The 3,426-nt window shown below is 44.1% G+C and overlaps 1 protein-coding gene and 1 long non-coding RNA gene across 2 annotated transcripts in view; one reads left to right on the forward strand and one right to left on the reverse strand.

Annotated features, from left to right (window-relative positions):
• LOC123127481 (eukaryotic translation initiation factor 4B3-like) overlaps positions 1-3,426 on the reverse strand; it is a 12,351-nt gene that overhangs the window by 3,653 nt on the left and 5,272 nt on the right. The gene's annotated exons all lie outside the window — the stretch shown is intronic.
• Positions 360-3,015, forward strand: LOC123127482 (uncharacterized). The gene is made up of 2 exons (XR_006462519.1): positions 360-780; positions 2,512-3,015. It is a non-coding gene; the product is annotated as an uncharacterized lncRNA (long non-coding RNA).

A 3,426-nucleotide genomic window follows, 5' to 3' on the forward strand; every position in this document is an offset into this window, starting at 1 on the left:
CCCACCCACCGCGCGCCTCCCGCGCCACCCAGGCAATGGATCCAGCCCCACCGTGCAGCCCACGTGACGGATCCGGCCGCCGTAGGCCCACAGCACAGTCCCGGTGACTCCCTGGACCTTTCTGCCCTCGATCTCACCTGCTCCCCTCAGTGTTTCTCCATCGTCACCAAGCTGTTGCATCCACATCCCTCCCTCCTCTTTGGCCATGACGGCGACCTGTGATGGGCTCCCACGGCTACCTACATGGGTCCTCACGTGCAGTTTGCCGGCGCGCAGCAGCACCCGCGTTCATTTCGCTGAGGGGCAGAGGCCCCCGCATGTAGTTCTCCGGCAGGAAGTGCGGCAGCACCACCCGTGTAGTTAAGTAGCCCCCCACTATAGTTGGCCATGCTGCCATATGCAGTTTGCTGGAGGGACAGAGAAGGTTCTCTCATCAGGGGGAGTCGACGTCGCAACCTTGCAGTCCACAGCGAGCCGCACTGCATTCATGTAGTTTGCGTGTACCATGAAGTCCACTGTTAGCTCTCGTTTGTTACAAAAATTTGGTGGTTCACTTCTGTTTATGGAAAACACGAGGAGTATACTTTCTTTTTGGATGTGGTTCACTTGTACTATGCGTTGGTTGATTTTCATGTTTTAAAAGTTTTGCACTTCCCATGTTCAGTTTCCGAGAAGTTCTAAATTGTTGCTGATTTGGAATGGGCATATGCAGTTCGGCAGATGGTCAAGCAGTGCACCATGGTCCACGGGCATGGGAAGTGCGGCGTGTGGGTGCATGCAGTATGCAACGCTCCTGTTCTACTATTTTTTCTTGAACTGGCTACTGCTGATTTTGTGTGTATGTATGTGTGTGTGGCTGTGCAAAAGAAAAGATGGATGTATTGTGTCCATGAGCATCATCGTACTTTGTTTTATGTTTTGTGAGGTTCATTTGTTCTTTAAATTACTCAAAGAATGTTGGTGCAAGGTAAAAAAAAGTTGATGCAAAGAAATGTAATTTTAAATGCAGTCCACTCGCCTCATTCATGCAACTCGCTAACATTGATCATGTGGTCGAGATAAATTTGAAAGTGCTCCTAAACCGTAGTGAATTAGAGAAAGTAATATGACTATTTTGTAGACTCCACGCATGGTAGGGCCTCTCTTCTATAGACTCAGTACTTGCAGTATCTCGGAGCATCTTGGAGTAGCTTCTTGGAGACTTACGGTATCATCTTGGAGTAGTTAGAGTACTCCAAAAAGACAGTGGTTAGTGGAGGAAGAGAGTTTCTTCAACATACTCCATCTGAAGATTTAAGTGCAGTATTCCTTGCAGTAATTATTACAGCGTTGCTATAGTTTTGTTAAGTATAGTACTCCTTGCAATAAATATTCAGAGAAGGTGTTAATTTTGCACATGAAGCTACTGTTAATGGATTAGCTGATCTGGTGTACTAACAGAGAAGGTGTACGGTTAATTACAGTATTCAGAGCACTGTTAATTTTGGACTATCTTGTTTCTGCTAATGGAGTAGTTATTCAGAAAAGGTGATCTGGTGCAGTAGCTTGATTTGGTGCAGAAGTTTGATCTGATGTAGTGATTTTTCAGAGCAGTAGCTGATCTTGTGTAGTAGTTATTCAAAAATTGATGTAGTGCAGCTTCTCTTCTCTTTCTCTTCTCTTCTCTTCTCTTCTCTTCTCTTCTCTTCTCTTCTTAACAGTAGCAGTGCAGCTCTAGAGGAGTACTCCATTAACAGTAGCAGTATATCTTCTCTTCTTTTCTCTGCTTACAAGGGGAGTATTCCAGTAATTTATGTAGTTGAGCTAGCTCTTCTCTTCTCTGAATACAGTAGTCGAGGTACAAAAATTTTGGGAGTACAGTATGCTGGAGTAATATGTTGGGAGTACAAAGAATTTTGGCCTAATATATGGAGTACTCTCTTTCCTGGAGCTATGGAGTACTCTAGCAGTAGTTGTTGAGGAGTACAAAGAATTTCAGTAAAGTTTCTCTTCTCTTCTCCTCTAGAGCTTCTCTTATCTTCATTTCTTTGTTGGAGTAGCTGTTGAGCACTAGCAATAATTAAAATTTCTCTTCTCTTCTCATCCTGCTTCATTTAAACTCTCTCTCTCTCTCTCTCTCTGTGTGTGTGTGTGTGTGTGTGTGTGTGTGTGTGCTGTCTTTAGTACACACCCTCTTCCATACACATTTTCCTTTAACTAAAATTAACTGCAACCTTTTCAGTTAACTCAAACATTCATTCTCTTCTCTGAACTGTTTGTTATGTAAAACTGTCGTTGATGAACTGTTGCTGCTATGTCAAACTGTTGTTGTTGTATGCTGCTACTACTGCATTACTGTTTCTGCTGATGTACTCAATTATTGTTTCTACTAATGTACTCAATTACTGCTGATGGAGTATGTCAAATTGCTGCTGCTATGAAACAGTTTGAGTCAAATTGATGCTACTGCTGCTGCTACTCGATTACTGCTTCTGGTCTTCTCAATTACTCAAGTGATCAATTGATTTGCAGGAGAAGGAGCAACAGCCATGGAGTACTCCAGGAGCAGATCATGCCCAAAGGGACCACACCCAGGAGATGGTCGTGGATCAAACTGCTGCGCCCCGGGGCTGGTGCTTGTGATGAGCGACGAGGAGAAGCAGGGACCTGGGAGCGCATGGATGATGGATGCGCGAAGGATGAGCGCCTTGGACCTAGATGATGGATTCGCCTGGGGCCTGGGAGCGACGGAGGATGGACGCCTGGGAGTGCCGAGGAGAAGCGATTTGAAATCCTAGGAGCAAAGGGGGAAGACGACGATGGGGATAGCGATTCAAAACAGGGGTAGCGTTGTAAATTCCTTCATTTCAAAACAGGGCCTCGAAATGTTCTCTTCAACGCCATATATTTCAAAACGGTGGGAGCAGTTTCATGCCTATATTGAGCACCATTGTGTCTCGCTCCCATCACAATTGAATATTTCTCCATTGTATTGTTATCGTATATGAATACGCATGATAAACCTGGATTACTATCGATGCTTCAAAACATTTGGACCGACACCCATCATACAAGTACTGCACATGTTTCTACTGCTTTTGTACGCACAGATCTATTTAGCTAAGAAAAAAAAGGGCCCGCCAAAAAATTGAAGTTCAGGACAGTCACATAGTGTACTAGAGGCAAAATGGTCTATTTACCTCACACTGAACACCGTAAGTGACAAAAATAGACTGAAATGTCACCGAGGGAACAAAATAAAGTTTTGAGTGTCAAAATGGGAAGAACAAATTGTTTTGGGCCAAAAAGGGAAGGGGATTTTAAGAATGGGACAAAAAGGGAAGGGGATTTTAAGAAAGGCCAAATAAAGAATTCTCTCTCAAATATGCTACCACCCAAAATGCACAGTAACAAAATTGTGAGGCCCCTCAAGCGCTGTCATGAACA

This window comes from Triticum aestivum, chromosome 6A (genome assembly GCF_018294505.1).
Source record: "Triticum aestivum cultivar Chinese Spring chromosome 6A, IWGSC CS RefSeq v2.1, whole genome shotgun sequence".
Classification (NCBI taxonomy): Eukaryota; Viridiplantae; Streptophyta; class Magnoliopsida; order Poales; family Poaceae; genus Triticum; species Triticum aestivum.